The 24,690-nt window shown below is 40.3% G+C and overlaps 1 long non-coding RNA gene across 1 annotated transcript in view; it reads left to right on the top strand.

Annotated features, from left to right (window-relative positions):
* The window catches only part of LOC132210770 (uncharacterized), a 71,130-nt gene extending 46,881 nt beyond the window's left edge, over positions 1-24,249 (top strand). Inside the window, exon 3 of the long non-coding RNA XR_009446956.1 lies at positions 24,205-24,249. This is a non-coding gene — a long non-coding RNA (uncharacterized LOC132210770). The remainder of the gene's footprint in view (positions 1-24,204) is intronic.
* The last annotated feature ends 441 nt before the right edge of the window (positions 24,250-24,690 follow it).

Raw genomic sequence — 24,690 nt, 5'->3', positions numbered from 1 at the left:
TTAGGTCAGAGCAATTGCATGTTCTGACTTGCTTTAAGTGGATAGGGTCAAAATAAAGTCAAATAATGCCGATATGTAATACCATATGTAAGTGATGGAAGCTTTCTGCTTTAACTTATATCAGAGATACATTGGGGAAACCAAGCGGAGGCTTGGAGACCGCTTTGCAGAACACCTCCGCTCAGTTCGCAATAAACAACTGCACCTCCCAGTCACAAACCATTTCCACTCCCCCTCCCATTCTTTAGATGACATGTCCATCATGGGCCTCCTGCAGTGCCACAATGATGCTACCCGAAGGTTGCAGGAACAGCAACTCATATTCCGCTTGGGAACCCTGCAGCCCAATGGTATCAATGTGGACTTCACCAGCTTCAAAATCTCTCCTTCCCCCACCGCATCCCACAACCAGCCCAGTTTGTCCCCTCCCCCCACTGCATTACACAACCAGCCCAGCTCATCCCCTCCCCCCACTGCATCCCAAAACCAGCCCAGCCTGTCTCTGCCTCCCTAACCTGTTCTTCCTCTCACCCATCCCTTCCTCCCACCTCAAGCCGCACCTCCATTTCCTACCTACTAACCTCATCCCACCTCCTTGACCTGTCCATCTTCCCTGGACTGACCTATCCCCTCCCTACCTCCCCACCTATACTCTCCTCTCCACCTATCTTCTTTTCTCTCCATCTTCGGTCCGCCTCCCCCTCTCTCCCTATTTATTCCAGAACCCTCTCCCCATCCCCGTCTCTGATGAAGGGTCTAGGCCTGAAACATCAGCTTTTGTGCTCCTGAGATGCTGCTTGGCCTGCTGTGTTCATCCAACTTCGCACTTTATTATCTTGCTTTAGTTCATGTCGCTGTTCAACGAAGTGTAGTTGAATAGAAATTACTGACTCGCCATTAGTGTGGCTTTGACGATACTGTCGCAGCCACACCCCCAAGTGTTAATGGTAGACAGTTTACACACTTACACATGTATACTTACTTTAAAAAAGTTGCCAAAGTGAAACCTGACAATATTTATCTTTCACCAAAGTTTATAATTGTGACACAAATTTATCATACACAGTCTATCATAAAACACTTTCCAGGGATCTGTCCAGCAGTTTCAAGGGGAATTTGATTTTCTTTGAGTGACTACTGTGATGCTAAATCATAAAAGAAGACTAGTCAGGCCTGTCCAAGCTCTCCACATAGAATGTGGTTGGATGCTACTTGCTCTGTGTCCTGTTTGAGCTGCTGGTTCCTGGTTTGGGGTTTCTGGCCATGTGTGCTTATTCTGAATGCTTACCTGATCACCCTGCAGCTCCCTTCTGCAATGCTGAAGTGATTTCACAAGGTGCTGGATTCCGCGGCATTTATAGCTATGTGAAACACAACTTTAGCAGATAATTAGGAACGTTCCAGAAAAAACAAGGAGAATCTTCCAGAACCAAGAGAATTTTCCACAAAAAGAAGAATCCTTTCAGTACAAGGAGAATCCACCGGAAAGAGGAGAACCTTCCAGAACAAGGCGAACAGCTCAAGGATGTGCTGATTAGGTGAACTGGCCATGCTAAATTGCCCAGAGTGTCCAGCAATGAGTAGGTTAGGTGAATCAGCCATGGGAAATGCAGGGTTAAAAGGGATAGGGTGAGTCATGGTGGGGTGCTCTTTGGAGGGTTTGGTGTGCACTCAATGGGCCAAGTGGCCTCCTGCCACACTGTAGGGAATCTATGATTCTATGAATTGTAAAGTAGCAGCCAAGTAAGTAAATTGTATTTAAAGATCAAAAAGTATTCATACATTCTGATTTTCATTTTGCCAAACAAAAACATGCGTTCCCTGTACGACATAAGCAATGAAATTGCATTCTCTTTGACTGTGTCTATTACTTTTTTGACTTATTGATCAAAAATGTATTTATCCACATCTGGATTCCCAGTTAGCTACTTGTGACTAATGGTAAATGGATTGGGTTAAACTAGTTTTATACTCCTGTGCCTTTCTCAGGGAACTCAGCACTATCTGTGGTGTGAAGAGAATGTTAATACTTACAGCACATTGTTCTGACGCATGCTGAAAAGCATATTTTGAACTGATTCTGTGAAATTACAGCTCCCTCTGTTTTTCTGTGAAGGTTTTCCTTTACATGTGGGTTTCAACCAATAAATCTGGAAAAAAATGCAATTTGATATCCATTATAAATCAGGTTTGTTGTGGTTACAGCTGTATTCCTGATTTTATTGTCAGCTGATTTGGAACAGTTTTACAAAAATCTGTCAATAATTTCGTAAATCTTGAATGATTTAATCTATGCACACACTTAATTTCTGGAGTATTTTACATTTCTGATTGCTGGTGGTCTCAGTGGTCAATGTTATTTTGATGAACATTGGGAAGGCATGTGAATAGACCAGTCAAAATGGAATGGGGCATTACCTACTCTCTTCCTGCAACATTATTCAACAACCGGACATTGTTTTCCATTTGAGCAAAGGTAGCATTTATGACTAATTATATTTAATAAAGATCTGAAAAATGGAAACAGCAACTTAGAAAATGAGTTCTGAGTCACATGACTATCTCTGTTGGTTCATTTCAGCTAGAAAGGCAGACCAACTGATATGTTACCTTGACATTAATTACAATGGGAAAGAATTTGATTAAGTCTTGCACAAGACACTGTGTGCTTTTTACATGTGTGAGAATTCAAAGCTCAGTAGATTAAAAAAAAGAGAGACTGGCAGGATCCCCAAAGGTTTGTTTGCTTTGTGAAATAAAACTTCAAAAGTTAGTATTGCAGCCAATGTATGCTTGAACTGGATAAGATTCTGTGACATTCTTTTAAAATAGAACTCTGCAGGGAAGTCTTTGAGATAATATCAGAGATAGAGTAAACAGTTTTCAGCAATCAACTGCAGCTCTGCTGCAAGATTACAGGCAATCTACAGGTGCTGTAACAAATGTGGAACAAAAAACCTCTCTTTCTCTCTCCCCAAAAACTTGCTGTAACTGCTAAGTCCACCTGTATAAGTCATCTCCAGATGTTCAATTACAGAAACCATTCTGACTTCAAAATGTTAACCGTTTCACCGACAAAAAGAGAAACTACAAGCACGTAACGGTTCATCAATGATGCTGGACTGATCTGACTTTCATCTTTATAGTTTCTATTATCCATAGCTACCTTTAGTATTTGTATCTGTGTTTTATCTAATAACGTGTGTCACATGTTGTACTGCATACCTGTCAGTATTAATTCCATATTAATCTACCTTTTGACCTTACTTAAAACTAAAATCTTGCAACTGGTTACCTTTAAATTAAAACACTCAAAAACTATAAAGAGATTCAAAGTAGCAATGTGAATTTACAATGGGCCATGCTGGGGACATGCTTAATGGTTGTGGAGTACCTATATGTGCAGAGCTTTAACATGGCATAAGAATTGGAGTTCGGGCTATGTAGAATAAATGATATGCAGCTTAGCTAAGATCATAATATACCACCATCAGCCTCTTTAACCTGATAATATTTCAACTTATTTGACAGCAACTTGACATTTTACAATGTTAAGCAGATTTTCTCCACCACTAAGGAATTGAATGTTATCAGAATCAACCAGTTAAATTGGTTGTGTGATTGCACTGAGCCATTAGAAACAATAAATCATATGTTACTGTATGTAGAAGCAGAAATATTTTCAGACAGGCTGATTGCTTCTCAGAGTTACAATTACTGATATGCCTGTTTATAATGAACGCCAAAGACATAAAAGTTGCTAAAATGCATCATTTAAAAACATTATTCGTCTTCAAAGGAGCTTTATGAAGCATGCCAAACAGTTGTCTTTAAGGAAGGCTTATTTTCTTCAAGATTTAACAAATGAGAAGTCTGAAAGAAGAGCAGCATGTTGATTAAGATAATGAAATGTGAGGCTGGATGAACACAGCAGGCCCAGCAGCATCCCAGGAGCACAAAAGCTGACGTTTTGGGCCTAGACCCTTCATCAGAGAGGGGGATGGGGTGAGGGTTCTGGAATAAATAGGGACAGAGGGGGAGGCGGACCGAAGATGGAGAGAAAAGAAGATAGGTGGAGAGGAGAGTATAGGTGGGGAGGTAGGGAGGGGATAGGTCAGTCCAGGGAAGACCAACAGGTCAAGGAGGTGGGATGAGGTTAGTAGGTAGGAGATGGAGGTGCGGCTTGGGGTGGGAGGAAGGGATGGGTGAGAGGAAGAACAGGTTAGGGAGGCAGAGACAGGTTGGACTGGTTTTGGGATACAGTGGGTGGAGGGGAAGAGCTGGGCTGGTTGTGTGGTGCAGTGGGGGGGAGGGGATGAACTGGGCTGGTTTTGGGATGCGGTGGGGGAAGGGGAGATTTTGAAGCTGGTGAAGTCCACATTGATACCATTAGGCTGCAGAGTTCCCAAGCGGAATATGAGTTGCTGTTCCTGCAACCTTCGGGTGGCATCATTGTGGCACTGCAGGAGGCCCATGATGGACATGTCATCTGAAGAATGGGAGGGGGAGTGGAAATGGTTTGCGACTGGGAGGTGCAGTTGTTTATTGTGAACCGAGCGGAGGTGTTCTGCAAAGTGGTCCTCGAGCCTCCGCTTGGTTTCCCCAATGTAGAGGGAGCCACACCGGGTACAGTGGATGCAGTATACCACATTGGCAGATGTGCAGGTGAACCTCGCTTAATGTGGAAAGTCATCTTGGGGCCTGGGATAGGGGTGAGGGAGGAGGTGTGGGGGCAAGTGTAGCATTTCCTGCGGTTGCAGGGGAAGGTGCCGGGTGTGGTGGGGTTGGAGGGCAGTGTGGAGCGAACAGGGGAGTCACGGAGAGAGTGGTCTCTCCGGAAAGCAGACAGGGGTGGGGATGTTGATTGTTCGTTCTGTGAGTTAGTCAAGAAAAAAAGCAATCATGAAGAAACATCACAAAACAAAAAGAGGGTAAATACTCTTCAAATATATTTTAAATTAATTAACTCGAGAACAACCAGATCAATTAGTACAAAAATCCAAATCCTGTCTGATAACTTATCATATTTTAATTAGTGTTCAACTAGTTAATCAGATCAATGGATAATGTCAAAATTAAACAAGAGGTAACAGAACTAAATAATTCTGATTTTTTTCAGCAGATTTAAATCTGAGGTAGATGGGTAATAAGAGATAAGTAAAATATTTACATTAACTCAATCTAAATTAACTTGATGTTGCATAAATGAAGCTGCTAATTAGTTAATTTCTAATAAATGCATTATTTTGAAAGTAGCTTTTTTCTGTTGTGTCACTTAGTATTATTGTAGAGATATTTATGATATTTCTGACCCAGTGAGCATACATTGCATTCCATGTGGGAACTCCAGGCTGTTCTTCAGGTCTTGCACTACCATGTGTGCAGAGACTCTCCTCAGCTCGAGCTCTCGGTTTCACATCTGCCATCCATATGCTGCATTCATAAGACAGAGTTTAATAGCTATCGCATTTCTGGATGTAGTCACCTCATGGTTTAAAGCATGCAGGCAGAAAGGGAAAGGATGATTGAAAGACAGTCAAGAACAGCCAGGCAGATAGTGCAGGAGATCCCTTAAAGTATCTCACTGTCCAGCTAGTAGCTGGTTCTGACCACTGCTGAGTGCAGCCAGAGTGGAGTCTAAGCTCAGCCGCACAACGATGCAGGAGGAAGAAAAGGAAAGCAGTGCCGATAGATGATTCTATCGTTAGAATAAGAGAAATATGTTTCTGTGGCTACAGATGTGAATCAGGATGGCATACTGCATCTTTGGTGTCAGAGTAAAGGATGTCATTTGAGTAGATCATTCTGAGGAGGGAAGGTGCACAGCCAGAGATCAACGTCCGTAATGGTACCAACAATATTGATAGAAAGAACAATGCAGATTTAGGGAGTTGACAAAAAAGAATAACAAACATTTTTTCAAAGATAATGATCTCTGCATTATTCATAGCCCGATATGATTTGTGGGAAATTGGGATTAGTTCTGAGGGAAATGGGATTTCTTGTTGTTGGCTGCTATTTGTGGTGGTTTAAACTAATTTGGCAAGGAAGTGGAAATCAGAATGTAACAGTGAAAAGGAAAAACAAAGTATGCAAAGAATTAGAAATGTTTTAAAATACTTTTCCTTCAATTCAAACTGTAATTGATCATGTGTAAAATTAAATGAAGTTAAGCATATATATCTCTTTTGTGTTTACAATATTAAAGATTAGTTTAATTGCAGACTCTTTCAAGTATAAAACTTACTAAAAAAAAGTAATCACTAATGACCAGCCATGAATAGCTGGACACAGTTTGTGCAGTGAGAGAGAAAAAGACAAGAAGCCTCTGAGGGTATGTAAGTTGCATGGGTGACATGCCATTGGTGATAGAATCTCACATTCCTAACTGTATTAGTGCTTTACATCATCATCTAACCCTAAACCACCACCCCTCCCAATGGTGATGTCGGCAGTTGATGGTCTTTCCACTTTAGTAACCGATGTCATTCAACACAATATCATCTTCCAACCATGTATGTTGAGTTGTCGTCACAATTATCGTCCCCTCTGCAACATACCATGCTGCCTGTAAGCCACATAATTAACTTTTCCAACCTCCATACTGCAGAGGTAGCCCCTGATAAACCCTTGACTTTCATGAGTAGATCCCCACCTCCAAGGCTAACCTAGAATGACAGCTCCATCTGATGAGAGATCCAACCCTTGACTAGTCTCTGTGCATCTCCCTGACTGATGTCCCACAAATCTTCAGACTGGCTGCATTGGACTTACAGGGCCTACTGTGGCTCACTCCCAAAACTAATTATACAGAAGACCTGACCCTGACCACTGCAACTGGCCAACTGACTGTGTCCAATGCCCTGGACTGAGTCCGGACACTGCCTTGACTGACTGGGCTGGTACTCGTTGACTGTTAACAGTCCCTTCTGACGTCACCAAGGACTCTAATCTTAGACTCTGAGACATGGACATTTGGCAAGAGTTCATGCAGTGTTTTTGCTGCATAGGCTGCTGGCATGTGCTGTAGTTTAGAAAATGACGTAGCATTGTAGCAAACCTCTTGACTCAACCTGGCAGCAACCATGACAAGCTGCCTGGCTTTGTGTCAGCATTACAAGGCAAGGCAAGACAAACCAGCAGCACTGTGAGCCTATATGTTCTGAATAAGGTGTCAAAGCATAAAGAGGCAAGGTATAGCAAAGCAACACAAGGCAAAGACGCTGTGAACAAGTAGGTCCAACGTGCGTAAACGCTAATAACCCAAACGAAGAGCCCCTGAGGTGCACCCTATTCCAGTCCATGAGATAGGTGTTGGTCCTAGTATTAAATGGCCTGGTAGCAGCATGACAATGAAAGTTTTCAATACACTCCAAAATGCAACATTGAACGTGATAATTCTATTCTAAATGGGCCAGAAATGTGCCTGATGATGTAGTGAGGTTGCTGCATGTCCAGTGCTGACCATGTGCAAGGGTGATGCAGACAATTGCCGCTCATGAAGCATGTTCTGTAACATTGAGGACTGGAGGAGCAATTAGCAAGTTGCAGCTGTCTGGTGACTACTATGGCTGTCACGTGAGGAATTGTCATCATCTATCCAGCATGCAGGAGAATAACAAGCTGCAAATAAATAAGGCAAGAAGTGGTAATAATGAGTTGAAAACACGTGCAAATCAGGCTTGCACTCATTGGCTGTAAAATTGGAATTCTCTTTTCTCAATATCATAAATCTTATTTTTCTGATCTTGCCGCATATTCTCACTGACTTACCATTGTTCATGTCATTAAGGGGCTAGGAATATTCAACCTTGTGAATCAACAAAGGAAAAAAACCAACATAGATTTGTAAAAGCAATTCATATTAAGCTCACCTGGTTGAGTTTTTTGATATGGTAACAAAGAGCGTTGATGAGGATAATACTTGAAATGATGTGCATGGACTTTTAAAATGTATTTGATAAATCTCTGTAATAGACTTGTCTGTAAAGTTGACATCCATAGAATAAAATAGCCACTTGCAGCATGAATACAAATTTGCCCGAAAGAGGAAACAGAAAATGGTGCAGAATAATTGTATTTTGCCCTGGAGGATGATACTTTGGGTTTGCCAGAGGTCATTGTCAAGACCATGCTTTTCTTGATCCGCATTGATGACCTAGACTTGGGTTTGCAGAGTACAAGCTTGGAAATATTGTGAACTGTGATAAACGTCGAGACATGGGGTGGTGAATGCACAGATGCATGTCAGATGAAATGAAGTGTAAAGAATTGTGATGTAATACTTTTTGATAGTAAGATGGTCAAGGCAAAATAAAGTAAATGATATATAATTCCCTTTCTTAGCCTAACTCATGGGACCTGGACATTATTGGCTAGCCAGGTTTTACTTCTCGTCCTGAGTTACCCTTGAAAAAGCGGCAGTGAACTGCCTTTTAGAACTGCTGCAGTCTGCATGCTGTACATTGATCCACAATGCCATTAGGGAGGGAATTCCAGGATTTTGACCCAGTAACAGTGAAGAATAGCCGAGTGTTTCCAATTCAAGATGGCGATTGTCTTGGAAGGGATCTTGCAGGTGGTGTTGTTCCCATGTGTCTGCTGCCCTTGTCCTTCTAGTTGGAAGTGATTTTGGGATGGGAAGATGCTGTCTGAGGTGCTTTGGCAAACTTCTGCAGTGAATTTTGCTGATAATAAACACTGGTGTTACGGAGTGTTGGTTGTGGATGGAGTGGATGTTTGTAAATGTGGTGCCAATCAAACAGATGCTTTGTCTTGGATGGTTTCAATTTTCTTAGGTCAAGCTACAATTATTCAGGCAAGTGGGAAGTGTGGCATCACACTCCTGACTTATGTCTTATGTATATAATTCCTTTAAAAATGTGCAAGAGCAGAGGTACTTTGGTATATATGTGCAAATCAGTGGTAAAATTCAAAAAGTGATTAATTTGGCACACAAAATCCTAGGCTTTAAAAATAAGGACAGCGAACTATGGTGCAATGACGTTATGGTGAACCTTTTATAAAACAGAGATTTAGACTCATTAGAGTATTGAATCATAATTCTGAGCACAACCTATTAAAAGGTTGTGAAGAGATTGAAGAAGGTGTAGCAAAGATTTGCAAGAATATTCGAGGGTTGAGAGACTTCAGTTCTGAGAATGGATTGGAGAAGTTGAGGTTGTTCTCCTTACAGAAGAGAAGGTAGAAAGATAAATTATTTTCATTAGGCTCAAAAACCAGAAGACCTGGATTAAAGGTAATTTGCAAAAGGACCAAGGGTGAAATGAGGTCAAGCATTTTTCCACAGGAATGCGCTGTCTGAGCACGTGATATAGACAGATTCAATCGTAGTTTTTGAAAGGGAATCGGATAAATGTCCGAAGCCAGACTACTAGTAAAGGCAGCAGAGTGAGAATAGCTGAGTTGCCCTCACAGAAGGCAGGTGCAGCCATTCCTTCATTGCTATAATTCTTTCTAGATATTCTTTTGAAGTGTTTCTCCTCTGGCTTTAAAGAATTGCAAAAAGTTTGCAAATAAATTTGAGTTTTCTCACTTCACAATATTTTATGCTAGTTGACAAATGAGGCAGCCCACTTCTTCCATTGCTGTTTGCAAAGAATGAGATACTTGACTTATCTTTCCTTACAGCGAGCTTATCATTCTTCAGATATATGGGATTACACAGGATTAAACATAAGATAATGGATCATCCAGCCTAACCAGTCGATACCAATGTTTATACTCTAATCAAGCCTCTTCCATCTTTCCTCAGCTAAATATACTATCATAATTCCTTATTCTCTTCCCCATCATGTAATTGCCTAGACTCCATTAACAAGGACAAAGAACAAAGAAAATTACAGCACAGGAACAGGCCCTTTGGGCCTCCAAGCCTGTGCCGATCAAGATCCTCTGTCTAACCTGTCATTTATTTTCTAACGGTCTGTGTCCATTTGCTCCCTGCCCATCCATGTACCTGCCCAAATATACCTTAAAAGACGCTAACGTGTCTGCGTCTACCACCTCCGCTGGCAATGCGTTCCAGGCACCCACCACCCTCTGTGTAAAGAACTTTCCACGCATATCTCCCTTAAACTTTCCTCCTCTCACTTTGAACTCATGGCACCTAGTAATTGAGTCCCCCACTCTGGGAAAAAGCTTTTTGCTATCCATGTAGACGTACCTTTCATTGGTAGTAAGCGGTAGTGAGTTTTGCAATTAAGCATCCTTTGAGTAAAGAACTTTTTTCTGAATTTCATATTGGATAGCTTGGTGACCACTTACACTGTAAGCCACTAGTTACTTCTTTCACCCAAGAGGAAACAGTCTCTCTGTGTGTCCACTCTACTAAAAGCTTAGGTCACCTTTTGAGAAGAAGGAGGTCCAGCTTGTCAACCTATTCATGATACATATACCAATGCGACTGATAAAACAATAATAGGCATAATTTATTTTTGGCTTACTTCCATGACACAAAGCCGTTTAATATGCACAAATCAGGAGCTTAATTCTCAAACTGCCAAAGCCCTACCAGGAAGACAGCTGGACTGTGTTTAATCACAATACTGACATATCACCCTGTCTAATTTGGGTAGCCATACCAGGAATTTCACTCCAGCCAGAAAAGCTCTCAGGGTCATCACAATTTAAAAATCTTCTCACCACAACAAGGCATAATCATTACCAAAAATAAAACTTACGTTTAATGATTGAAATATCAAATTAAAGGCTTGCATCAATTCAAGGGAAAATGTGAACTCAAATGCAGAAAGGAAGATTTTTTAAAAATTGCATACATGATAAGTATAAGAGGTACAAAAAGGTGAGGATTTACAATAGAACATAGAACATTACAGCACAGTACAGGCCCTTCGGCCCTCGATGTTGTGCCGACCTGTCATACCGATCTCAAGCCAATCTAACCTACACTATTCCATGTACGTCCATATGCTTATCCAATGATGACTTAAATGTACCTAAAGTTGGCGAAACTACTACCGTTGCAGGCAAAGCGTTCCATTCCCTTACTACTCTCTGAGTAAAGAAACTACCTCTGACATCTGTCCTACATCTTTCACCCCTCAATTTAAAGCTATGCCCCCTCGTGCTCGCCGTCACCATCCTAGGAAAAAGGCTCCCCCTATCCACCCTATCTTACCCTCTGATTATTTTATATGTTTCAATTAAGACACTTCTCAACCTTCTTCTCTCAAATGAAAACAGCCTCAAGTCCCTCAGCCTTTCCTCATAAGACCTTCCCTCCATACCAGGCAACATCCGAGTAAATCTCCTCTGCACCCTTTCCAAAGCTTCCATATCCTTCTTATAATGCGGTGACCAGAACTGTACACAATACTCCAAGTGCGGCCGCACCAGAGTTTTGTACAGCTTCACCATAACCTCTTGGTTCCGGAACTTGATCCCTCTATTAATAAAAGCTAAAACAATGTATGCCTTCTTAACAGCCCTGTCAACCTGGGTGGCAACTTTCAAGGATCTGTGTACATGGACACCGAGATCTCTCTGCTCATCTACACTACTAAGAATCTTACCATTAGCCTTGTACTTTGCCTTCCGGTTACTCCTATGAAAGTGCATCACCTCACACTTGTCTGCATTAAACTCCATTTGCCACCTCTCAGCCCAGCTCTACAGCTTATCTATGTCTCTCTGCAACCTACAGCATCCTTCGTCACTATCCACAACTCCACCGACCTTAGTGTCGTCTGCAAATTTACTAACCCATCCTTCTACGCCCTCATCCAGGTCATTTATAAAAATGACAAATAGCAGTGGGCCAACACCGACGCTTGCGGTACAACACTAGTAACTGGTCTTCAGGATGAACATTTCCCATCAACTACCACCCTCTGTCTTCTTTCAGCAAGCCAATTTCCAATCCAAACTGCTATGTCTCCCACAATTCCATTCCTCCACATTTTGTACAATAACCTATTGTGGGGAACCTTATCGAACGCCTTGCTGAAATCCATATACACCACATCAACCGGTTTACTCTCATCTACCTGTTTGGTCACCTTCTCAAAAGAACTCAATAAGGTTTGTGAGGCACGACCTTCCCTTCACAAAACCGTGCTGACTATCCCTAATCAATTTATTCTTTTCTAGGTGATTATAAATCCTATCCCTTATAACCTTTTCCAACACTTTACCAACAACTGAGGTAAGGCTCACTGGTCTATAATTACCAGGGTTGTCTCTACTCGCCTTCTTGAACAGGGGAACCACATTTGCTATCCTCCAGTCGTCTGGCACTATTCCTATAGACAATGTCGAGTTAAAGATCAATGCCAAAGGCTTGGCAATCTCCTCCCTGGCTTCCCAGAGGATCCTAGGATAATTCCCATCCGGCCCAGGGGACTTATCTATCTTCACCCTCTGTAGGATTTCTAATACCTCTTCCTTGTGAACCTCAATCCCACCTAGTCTAGTAGCCCGTATCTCAGTATTCTCCTCGACAACATTGTCGTTTTCTAGAGTGAATACTGTTGAAAAATATTCATTTAGCGCTTCCCCTATCTCATCTGACTCCACACACAACTTACCACTACTATCCTTGATTGGGCCTAATCTTACTTTTGTCATTCTTTTTTCCTTAAATACCTATAGAAAGCCTTAGGTTTTACCCTGATCCTATCCACCAACATCTTCTCATGTCTTGATCCTATCCGCCAACAACTTCTCGTGATAGTGAAGCTGTTTGGCTTCAATGTCGTTACTCTATTGAATCTGACAGCTGTAAGAGGGTGGTATGGTGGCTCAGTGGTTAGCCTGCTCCCTCAAAGTGCCAGAGACCCAGGTTTGATTCCAACCTCAGGTGACTATCTGTTTGGAGATTGTATGTTCTCACTGTGTATGCTTGGGTTTCTTCCCACATATGCAGGTCAGGTGGTTTGGCCAAGGGAAATTCAGGGTTACAGGGATAGGATGGGGGCAGGGCCTGAGTGGGAAGCTCAATGGAGAGTTGGTGTGGACTCAATGCGCCAAATGGCTGGCTTCCACTGTGCAGGGATTCTATTCTATGACGATTACATGGTGGCTATTCCTAATATATCTGTCATAGACAAATTAATGTTGGATTGTCAAGGAGGAAACCAAGTTAAGTTTTTCCCTTGCATTGTCTCTCCCATCACACGCCAGATGTGCAGTGAAAGCATGCACATGCCATTTTGGATCCTTGGAAACCTGTAAATAAATGTAACCTGATTGAACTTCTAAAGTGTGGTTTTCTTGTCCCTCGAGCTTGGTTCCTTCAGGGGAAATTTCTTCAATGAAATTAACCAAAGAGGAATCCTAATTTTAGGCATTGAGGATTGTACATATACAGTGAATCATATTAGCTTTGAAGGCAAATGGAACTTTACTTATCAGAAAATTAAATAAAAGAACATAGCATGTTTAACTGTGTCCAAATGTATAGATTGCTAGAAATAAGTTTTTACAAATTGTGTACACTTAAACACTTTAATAGAGTAAACACGAGTCACGCTCAGAAGGTTATTTGCAACATTAACAGAAGAATGTCATTTTGAACAAAAGAGCCATTACATTGCTTTGCCGCAAAAGATAATTGGTGTCAGCAATGGATTAGTTCCTGCAAGATTTTGATAAGAGGAAGATTTTTTTTAGAATGACAAATACCCCTATTTATCTAAAGTCAATATGATGCATTCAATTTTATCCTGCAATGTAGCAGTCATCACTTTTACGAAAATCAGGTGATAATTAAGTTTGTCTTGTCTGGATTGGAACATAATACTGAGAAAACTAAAAGGAAATCAAGATGAAAAATTACAGAGTAGTAGAAAAGATGTTGAAATGAAAGTTAATTAAGCATGCAAGAATAATCACAAAAGAGCAAAAAGCAGGATGATTTGGTTATTATTCTTTTAGTTATTGTACAGAAGTAACTGATTTAAGACCCAATTATCACCTTGGTCTCCTTATATTAATTGTCCAAATTCTCAAAGACCTGTCAGAAGACCATTTGGCTAAATTAATAACTGTGCAAGGAAACTATTTTCTTCTCATCACCACCCTGTTTATGTTTAAGAATGGAGGAGTGGAACCAAAATTGGTAGTTACACTAATTTACAGCCATGACAGATTAGATTAGATTAGATTAGATTCCCTACAGTGTGGAAACAGGCCCTTCGGCCCAACAAGTCCACACCACCCCTTCAAGCATCCCACCCAGACCCATCCCTTATAACCCACACACCCCTGAACACTACAGGCAATTTAGCATGGCCAATCCACCTAACCTGCACATCTTTGGACTGTGGGAGGAAACCGGAGCACCCGGAAGAAACCCACGCAGACACGGGGAGAACCTGCAAACTCCACACAGACAGTCACCCGAGGCTAGAATCGAACCTGGGTCCCTGGAGCTGTGAGGCTGCACTGCTAACCACTGAGCCACCGAGCAGAATTGCAACCTGGCATGGAGAACTCCTGTTAGACACAAGAAAGTGATGTGCAACACTTCGCTACTAGCATTTCCTGATGACCTTTTGTTACTGGGTGCACCAGTGCCAAGGAAGAAAATGCAAGACATTATCCTTCAAATTTGTCAGATGCAGTGGAGATGAAAGGAAAATACTTTCCACAAGTAGCACCTTTCACATTCCTGCCCATTTGTCTATCATTTTAGAATTAGACCATAGACCACATAATGTAAGAGCAGAAGTCATCCATTTGGCCCACCCAGTTGGTGCCGTCATTCAATGATATCATGACTGATCTGATAATCCTCAATTCCACTTTCCTCCCTTTGTCCCATAGCCTTTGTTTCCTGTACTGATTAAAAATATTTCAGTCTCAGCCTTGAATGTACTTAATGGCCCAGACTCAACAACCCTCTGTGGTAAAGAATTCCATGGATTGACTACCTTCTGACAGAAAAGGAAACATTGTCTTTGTTCATTTTAAATGGCGATTCCCTATTCTGAGATTATGCCCACTGGTCCTTAACTCTCCCATAAGTGGAAACAACCTCTTGGCATCAAACATATCAAGCCCCTAAGAATCTTATATGTTGCAAGAGGCTCTCTGCTCATTCTTCTAAACTCCAATGAGTACAAGCCCAACCCACACAAACTCCTCTCATGAGAAAATTCCTCCAAACCGAGAATCATGCTAATGAACATTCTCTGGATAGCCTCCAATGTCTGTATATTGTTGTTAATAAAAACAAATAGATGAGAAGGAGATACCACCTTAACAACCTCAAATTTTAATAGTTAGATATTTGGTTATGTCAATTTGATGGATTCCTGATGTTTTGGTAGTTTTATCATTATGTAAAGAAAAATAGACGTTATCAGTGCCGGTAGATGTTGAGTATAGTGTTAACCATACAAATACACTAACAATAGCATCAGATCACATGGGTTGAGACCTAATGTAGTGAGACACCAGTGAAGCCCTGTTTGACCATATTTCTGTATATAGCTCATTGCTAATAAATGCTACTTTTGCACTGGCGCTGTATTCTTAACTGTCCCAGTCATGCAGAATCTGCCAGAGATATTGATACATGGCAGCAAGTAGTAACTGAACTCAGAAAATATGGTGAAAGTGACAAGAAAAAGCCTGAGGGAACATCCAGATACAGAAGCAAAAAAGTATGTGGAGGACTTTGGAGGTCAACTCAGTAATCAGACCAGAGGGAGGATAACTACCAGGTGACTAACACAATGAGAAGCGCAGACAGCACCACAGGATACATGAACCACAATTCAACCACAAGTGAGCAATATACTCCTCCCTATGTCACCCAGAATCCTTCTGGAATGCAGAGGGTCCCTGAGAAATGTAGCAAGGTCAGAACAACAGCGTGTTAATTCAGATGATCCACCTTCAAGGTTGCAGAACAGAAAGGAAGCTTCAGCAATGGCAGGGAATTTGCTTTTCCTGCTTGCTATCGCCAATTTCCAATATCCGTGCTGTGGTAGAAATTTGTTCCATGGGCGTGGAAGGAAGGCTCTGCTATAATTGTAGTAAAGTCAGTTGTAAAGAAAAAGTGAGTCAGTGAAAAATATTTGTGTTTGCAGAGCACAAGACAACATTCTTGAAAAGAAGGCATTCACAAGAGGCACAGACACCGAACTGCCAGTAATCACTTTTCTTGGGGAAATCACAGACAAGAACAATACCAGATTGCAAACATTTAAGCCAATGGATATTACATAAACTTTAATCAGGTCCAGGACTTGGAGCTCTGCCTGATGTACTTAATTTTCTACAAAGATCTACCCTGCAGCCTGCATCTGTCAAACTTCAAAGATCTATGAGCCAACCTTAATGTAAAAGATTAACTTCACGTAACATTAAGGTACAAAGAAAGAGAAATCGCAGAGATACTGTATGTCATCCACAACCATCCATGCTCAGTGCTGAACAGGAAAGCCTGAATATCATTCATAAGGTGTAAGAAAAAAAAATCAAACAGGAACAATAGATTAATTTAGAAGACCATTTCTAAAACTCTTCAGAGACCTGGGAAATCTGTCCAAGGCATACTGCATCACACTAAAGCAAATGTCAAAACTCTGTTCTTTGTTCTTATCTAGGAAGGACTCACTCCCAATTCTAAACAAAAGGATTAAAAAATGAGACTGGGACAATGCTGCAAGAAGGGATTATTTTGGCATTTATGGAACTGACCATGTGATGTTCCCCTATGGCACCAGTTTCAAACTGAATTGATCCATTAGTATTTGTACTGATTTAATGCATTTGAACATGGCAGTACAGTGAGAAGTGTGCTCAGTTGTTTTGTTAGATAAGAACTTAGATAAACCCAAGCAGCACAACTTTTACCAAGCTAGATCCAAGCAGTGGATTCTGACAATACAGAGTTCAAACATCTAATCACAATCATAATGACTTTTGGACACAATAGTTCACTGTCTAACTTTTCAAAAATCATCCACAGTGATGATATCCAAAGGACCACGTCCAATATACTAGAAATTCTGGAAAGCGGCAGATGCCACATGGATGACATTTTAAACCATTAAATCAACAGAACTCAACAAGGAACATAGAATCTCACTTGGGACAACTTACACATGCTCCCATCAGCACTAGCATCTATGCCAGCCACTTTCATCTAACTCACTCAATCAGCCCCCACCTTAATCTCCAAAGTCACATGACACCGGGTTATACTGCAACAGATTTATTCAAAATCACAAGCTTTTGGAGTACCGCTCCTTCGTCAAGCTCCAAAAGCTTGTGATTTCAAATAAACCTGTTGCACTACAACTTGGTGTCACATGACTTCTGACCTTGTACACCCTAGTCCAGCACCAGTACGTCCACATGGTCCCCTAATCTCATTGCAGGAGAAATCAAACTTCATTAGGACAGAAAATGTCAGGATGGGTGTTTCCAGTGTTGAGGCTTGTGATAGATCCTTTCTAACCCATTAGGTCTTAATGAGCTGATAGATGGGAAATTATGTGAATTGCTCTGCCAGAGGAGGTAGTATATTAGTCATGACCTAACATACTTGTCCCAACACTCCAAAAAATTATGGGAAAATAATACCCTCTCAGTTTCAGAAGAGTAAGGACAGTGAATATTGACAGTTTCACGTTTGTTATTACAATATCTGGAAGGCAAATGAACACCAAACGAGGAGCAGCAGTAGACCATTTGGACCTTCAAGCTTGCAAAGACATTCAATAAAGCCATGGCTGGTCTGATTACTTCAGATTCACACCTAACCTGGTAACCTTCCATACCTGGCTTACTAAAAGAAAAACACTATCTCTGCCTTAAAGATATTCAAAGACAATAGTTCCACCAACTTTTGACAAACAGAATTCAAATGACTCGCAATTCTCTGAGAGAAAATCTTTTCACGACTTTGTCTTGAACAGGTGATCCCTTATTTTTAAAACAGTGACCTCTAATTCTAGATTCTTACAAAATCAGAAATGTTCTTTTCATATCCACCCTATCAAGGCCCTTCAGAAACTGTTACATTTCAATCAAATCAATTACTTGCTGTATTTGATTACTAACTTTTTAAGATTCATTCACTAGGATGCCCAGATTGCTCTGCCTCTCAGAACTCTGTAATCTTTTAGATAATGTTCTTTTTTATTCTTCCTGCTGAAATGGGAAATTTCACATTTTCCCATTCTGTTTGCCACTCACTTTATCTAAATTCTTTTATTGTCCCCCAATATCCTCTTTACAATATGGTTCCAACCAAACATATAATCATAATCATAATGACTATGGTGTGTGGGAGGGTAAGTGGAGCTGAGTCTCAGAAAGATCAGCGATGATCTTATTGAACTGCAAGGCAGGATCGAGGGGCCAGATGGCCTACTCCTGCTCCTTGTTCTTATGTTCTTTTCTTTGAGTCCTTAGTAAACTTAATGTTCATAATGTCAATCTTTTCATTAAAGGCATTTTTATAAATGGTAATATATTGAGGCCCCATCACTAATCCCATACTACTGGTTGCATGTTGCCAAGAAGAAAATGACCCATTTCTGCCTTTTCTGATGAAGGGTCTAGAAACCTCAGCTTTTGTGCTCCTAAGATGCTGCTTGACCTGTTGTGTTCATCCAACTCCACACTTTGTTATGTCGGATTCTCCAGCATCTGCAGTTCCCATTATCTCTGATACATTTCTGCCTACTTCCTGCTTCATGTTAGCAAGCCAATCTTCTATCCATGCCAAAATGTTACACCTAAACCATGGGCTTTTATTTTTCTGAATAACCTTGGATGTGGAACCTTGTCAAATGCCTTCTCAATAGCTAAGCCTAGAGCATACATTGCTTCCTCTTTATCAATGGCACATTGTACTTCTCAAAGGACTCTGAATGACTGGCATTTTTCATTCTCATGTTGACTCTGTTTGATTACTTTGAACTTTTCTAAGTGCCCTGCTGTAATATTTTAGATAATAGCTTTTATCATATTACCATGACACATGTTAAACTAACTGGTCTGTAGTTGTACACTTTGTTTCCAACCTTTTGTGAATAATGTAGATACATTTGTCAATTTCAAATCTAATGAAATCATCCTGAATCTCAGAAAGTTTGGGAATTTAGACCATTGCATTAATAAACTCACCAGCCATTTCCTTTAAAACCCCGGGAAGACGTCCATGAAACTTGTCAGCCTCAGTCACACTTCTTTGACTCATTATAAGTCTTTCCTTCCCTTTCTTTTCCTGATCTACAGCCACTTCTGGGATATTACCTGTATTCACCAGAATGAATATGGATGCAAAATACCTTGTTGTTTAATCTTATCTTCTTATTTTTCATTATTAATTTCTCAGACTCATCTTCTAAAGAATCAACACTCACTTTGTTACTCATTTATTTTTCAACATATGTGCATAAATTCTTCCTAATAGTTTTTAAATTTCTAGCAAGCTTTTTCCTATACTCTAACGTTTAGTCATCCTTTGCTTTTTATATTTTGTCCAACTCTCTGATCTGACACAATCTTTTTTGTTTAAATTCAATCATATTTATAACTGTTTTAACCGTGGATGGTGTGTCCTCATGCTTGAAGTTTTTATTTCTCATCAGAATGTATTGGTTCTGTGTAATCTAGATCATGTTAACTGCTCATAAAAATTAAGATGAGCTCCATGGCATGACACTTCACTTAAAAAAATTTGTTTGTTATTAAAAGAAACAAACCGTAAAAGCCTTATGTACTAAGAAACATTAGAAATGCAAATGGCCCTTTTCTTAATGCGCTTGTGAGACATGGGAATCACAGGCTGGCTGGCATTTATTGCCTGTGCCTAGTTGCTCCTGGTGAACTGCCTTCTCGAGTTGTTTCGTCAGGTTGTAGAGAGACCCACAATGCTGTTAGGGAAGATTTCCAGGATTGTGACCCAACAACCACGAAGGAATGTTAATATTTTTCCAGGTCAGAAAGGTGAGTGTTTTGGAGGAGAACTTACAGGTGGTGTTATTCCCATATATCTGCTGCAGCCTATCCCTCTGGATACTAGTCATAGCAGGTTTCAAATATGCTATTTAAAGGATCTTTGGTGATATTCTTTAGTTCTGCATGTTCTACATAGTATACATTACAGCTGCTTAGTCTTGGTGGTATATGGTGTATATGTTTATGAATGTGATGCTTTATCTCGGGTGGTGCCAGGCTTCTTGAGTGTTGTTGGAGTTGCACTCATCCAGGCATGTAGGGAGTTTTCTTTTTATTTATTCACTTATGGGATGTGCGCATCACTGACTGGCCAGTTCTAATTGCCCATTCCTAGATGGGAAAGTGATGATGAGCTGCCTTCATAGACTGCTGCAATCCTTGTCCTGCTGAGTATTCGATCACACTCCTGACTTGTGGCTTGCAGGTGGTAGACAGGCTTTGGTGACTTATGAGGTGAGTTAATCACTGCAGTAACCCTAGTCTCTGACCTGCTGTTGTAGCCACTGCATTTATTGTGGTGAGTCCAGTTCAGTTTCCGATGAATGGAAATGCCCAGGATGTTGAGAGTGGGGGATTCAGAGATGGTAATGCTACTGAATGTTAAGGGATGGTGGTTAGGTAGTCTCTTACTGGAGATGGTCATTATCTGGCATTTGTGGTGGAAATGCTAGTTGCCATTTTCCAGCCCAAGCCTAGATATTGCATAAGTCCTGCTGCAATTGGTCATGCTTCAGTATCAGAGAGTTTGCAAATGGTGCTGAACATCATGCAATCATCATTTAGGCCTTATGATGGAGGGAAGTTCATTGATAAAGCAGCTGAAGATGTTTGGACCTGGGACACTACACTGAGGAATCTTGCAAAGATGTCCAGGAGCTGAGATGACTGACCTCCCACAACCACCTATATGCCAGGTAAGACTCCAACCAGAGGAGATTTTTCCACCTGATTTCCATTGATTACAATTCTTCTGAGGTTCCTTGGTGCTACACTTAGTCAATTGCAGCCTTGATATCAACAGCTGTCATTCCGAATTCACCTCTGAAATTCAGGGCTTTTGTCCGTGACTATAATGTTGAACCAAGACTATAATGAGTTCTGAAACTGAATAGCCTTGGCGTTCTGGGCATCAGTGAGCAGGTTATTGCTGAGTAGGTGCTGCTCAATAGCACTGTTAATGATACCCTCCATCACTTTCCTGATGATTGAGCGTGGACTGGTAGTAATTGGCAGCATTGGATGTGTGCTGCTTTTCGTGCACAGGACCTACTGGGCAATTTTCCATATTGTCTGGTACATGCCATTGTTGCAGATATACTGGAATATCATCTGCAACAGATAAAAGTACAAGGTTTGCAAAATAACAGAAGATCATTTAACTAGTCCTGAAATTATTATGTTTCAATCACTCAACTTCTTAGCGAGCAAAATTCCTCTTAAAATTTGTTTTTTTCTGCATGTACTCCATCTCTTGACAGTTCATTCCATACATTTGCCGCACAGTTTAAATGTAACTACTGTACTGAAAACAGTGAATCTTTCTGCTTCTAGGCTCAAGCCCAATCCTATCATCCTCGTATTTGTGTCTTTCTCAAACTGAGTATCAGGGCACAGTTTGCAAAGTTGCAAATATTTGTAGGATATGGCTATGCTTATTTTCTCCAGGATAAATCTTCAACAATTCTCTTCACTTAGGACCTCTAAACTAATTTTTTGTTGGTTTATGTTTTTCTTGTTTTCTGTGTTGCTTCTAATGTCTGAATATCCTTGCAGTAAGTCTATTTTGCAGAAAGCACACAGTATGCAGGATATGCCAGTAGGAATGCCATGGACAGATTTATTAATATCTCCTGTGATTAATATTATCTTTTGATTGTACTGTATATCATAAGATGACAAGGTCTCCGGCCTCATACCTGCCGCAATAGTGGTGAGCAGTATTTGTTCCTGTGAGTGCACTTTAAAGGACAACACTACCATAGAATGTCAGAAGGATTATATCTCATTACCCTCTGTGGATACTTTAATCAGGACCAACGACAACTTGTCTGACCTTGCAGCAATTGTCAAGTGAAGTCTTGAAGGTAGAATTTTTTAAAAAGTGAGAGACTCGGCATCTTTACACAGAGCTACTCAGTTACTTGGATGGAATTTCAAGATTGTGCAGTATGTGATAGAGCTCATCCAAGACTTCAAATTACCAAAAGTAAAACACCTCACTCAGTCACTCACTAGTTTGGCAGAGCCTGTACTCTCACTATGGTTGAAGGTAAATTGAGATAATTTAATCCTTCTTTAATTTTACCTGACTTGCCTTTAGTCCCTTCTGCTCTCCTTCTCTCATTATTGCACTCCTATCTTGCCAAATGAAACAGCAATGAAAAACTTAACAAAATTGTTTAAAATTATTGTAGTTTAGTGGCTGTTATTTTTTAATTGTGTGAAAGGAAGTATGAGATGTCCAAAAGCCAAATGTTGAAAGAGATTGACTTTTGTGTTATTTAATACCATTGCAGAGCTCTGTGGAATAATATTTTAAGACATTGTTGACCTTCATTGCTACGGATGGGAGATAGCAGATGGTTAACTGTCCTTGTAGGTGTTTATGGCCCATATGGTAGACATGAATCACAGATAACACATAGATTGTTGTTTTGTTATATCTAAACAGACTCTGTTGCAGTATTCCTGCCCTTTTAAACATTCATTTCCTGTATTATCTCATTTCTATTTTCCCCGTCCACCACTAACATAATTTATAAAGTTGGCAACTCTGCTCCTTCATTTTATTTACTTCTCTTATTGCCGTGTTGATAGTTAAAAATCTTCTCCTTCATTAAACTAAATGGCCTAGGTTTTCTGACAAATCCACCACTACCAATTTTTCAGTGGGTCTAGGGAATACATGGCTGGAAAATTGCTTTGTTTATTAAATCGTTAGATGTGAATGTCACTCATAAAGCCAGCATTTCTTTCTCATGAAAATGCAAAGTTAGGTGTTATTGTACTCCTGACGGTATAGATTACAACATCACTACCATCATCCATCTATTTTCCACACCCCCGGTCCGATACTTGGGGGGGTATTGGAATTAACTGCAAATGATTTACTTCCCATAATTTACGTGGTTTGATCTATTGCTTGAGCAGCTTAGCACATATTGATTATACCAAAAGGGCAGTATCAAATCTGATCATAGAAAATCACTTCATTCACAACTGTGAATCATCCATGTGAGTGTTACACACTCTGAATCAACTCATGGTGTGTTAATTGCAAAGTAAAAGTAAAGGAGTGTCACCATTATCTTACCAGATCATATGGTGGCTCGCTCATTAGAGAGAGATGACTAGTGATGGTTTAATCTGAGGGTCGCCGCAGCTCAAGAGAAGGCAGAGGCCCAGGCGTTATTGTAAGGAACAGGCACGTAACATACTTATTTGGAAAAGCTATCAGTCTGATGGCTTATTAATTATGTATGAGGTGTAATTCCTACCATCAGGGATGATGACACCACATTGAACACCACACTCAAAAGTGGAAATGAACTTTAATGAGGCTTATGTCTCCACCAAATTTGGTGCTTCGACAAGCTTGGACAAGTGAGATATGATCCATCATGTCAAAAATGTTTTCTATGTCATCAAGCTACAGTACAAATTCAAAGCATCTCTATGGCCTTTGTGGCTTCAACTATAGAAACAGGGGTCATTGGCTTGTTCTAACTCCTTAATTGAAAATTGCACTGCATCTACGATTATCTTATTTGTCAGTTCTGTCATTCCATATGGCATTGTCTATTGTGACATAAGCTTCCGTAACTGCCTGGAACTCCCTGATTTGGACTAGCATGGGCTAACTCCATGCGGATTGGTTGGTGTGACTATAAGGCTAGTTCACACAGGCTCAATTAATTTGAATTGCCAATCTGAAACTTTGGCTTATTTCGGTCTTTATTCCATTGAATTTACTGTTCTGCCAACAGGAATGGTTGATAACTTCGGTACTACCAAAATTTCAGGTTATCCAAATTTGACTAATTGCAATTTTACTGTAGGTCTACTATAATAGCCTTTTTATTGTACTTCATTATTAATGAGCAAACAATGAACAATTTCTTAGTGTTATCCCGAAAGATTATGTTTGCATTTAATTCTGGTATGTTGCAGTGAGTTTCTAATTTATTTTTCATATCACTGCCAAAATAGTTTTTTTTCTTTACTGTTGTGTTACAGATATTTGAAAACAATTTTCTCTGACACATTGTGACACAAATCTGGAACAGATGACACTTGAACCCAAACTCAAAGGTAGGGACATAACCACCATGCCGCAAGAGCCCATTTGATTGCATTTATATGATGGATAACGTATTCATTATGAGGAATATTACCAGCAAAATGTTTTCCAATGTGATCTGTTTCTATATCTGTGAACTGATAAAACAAAAGTACTTTGTAGAACATAAAACCATTAATGGAAAGGTTTGTAATAATTTTGTACACTATTATGTCTTAGATGTACATCTGAAAGTGGCCCATGCAGTAAGTGATTTTGAAATGCAACAAGTAAGACATAGATTGTAGACCTGAATGGCCTGTTACTATTCTGTACGTTCTACTTCATTGGTTAAATTTAGCAACCATTTTGTGCATAGCAATGTCCTACAGAACAATAACTCGATGAAATACTCCTTGGGCATAACTTAATGTCTCCTCTTC

Source organism: Stegostoma tigrinum, chromosome 20 (assembly GCF_030684315.1).
Source record: "Stegostoma tigrinum isolate sSteTig4 chromosome 20, sSteTig4.hap1, whole genome shotgun sequence".
Lineage (NCBI taxonomy): Eukaryota > Metazoa > Chordata > Chondrichthyes > Orectolobiformes > Stegostomatidae > Stegostoma > Stegostoma tigrinum.
The sequence above is the reverse complement of the archived record's forward strand: the minus strand, read 5'-3'. Positions and strand labels throughout refer to the sequence as shown.